The following is a 612-nucleotide window of genomic DNA, read 5'->3' on the forward strand; positions in this document are numbered from 1 at the left end:
GGGGGTGGAAGGGGTAAAGAGATCCTGACTGCAGCACTCAGCACAGGGCCTGACAGAGACAGACCTCAATGGGGGGGGGGGGGTCCCCTTATTGCAGTCCTGCAGGGTGAGCTGGGTCTCTGGCCAGGCAAAGGAAGCCCTGGCCACGTGTGTCACTGCGGCTACAGGGAGAGAAAGAAGCTGGGAAAGGTGCAGTGTGAAGCGCAGTGTGAAGACCTAACATTCACTGGGCACCATATGCCAGGCGCTGAACTGAGTGTGTTACACAGGCTGTGTCTAATTCGACCCTTGTAACAACTCCCTGAGAACAGTAACACATTGGCGGGACCATTTTACCCACGCGCCCGCCATATGAGGAGGACGGGCCGAACGTCTCGTCCAAAGTCAAAGTCCCAGGGTCAGGGTTCAATCCCAGGCCTGGCTCGGGAGGAGGGACGCACCCCGGACCTGAGGGGGCGGGGAAATGACGCTCGGGGCGCTGATACGACTGCGAGAGCCGGGCCGCAGGCGGGGGTCGGAGCAGGAGCCGGGGCCGCGCAGGCGCCAGCAGCGGCCCAACTAGGGCAAAGGCCGCGCGCGCTCCCGGAGGGGGCACCGCCCGCCCTCCCGCCG

The sequence above is a fragment of the Herpailurus yagouaroundi genome, unplaced genomic scaffold (genome assembly GCF_014898765.1).
Source record: "Herpailurus yagouaroundi ecotype Mexico unplaced genomic scaffold, PumYag 191, whole genome shotgun sequence".
Taxonomy (NCBI): domain Eukaryota; kingdom Metazoa; phylum Chordata; class Mammalia; order Carnivora; family Felidae; genus Herpailurus; species Herpailurus yagouaroundi.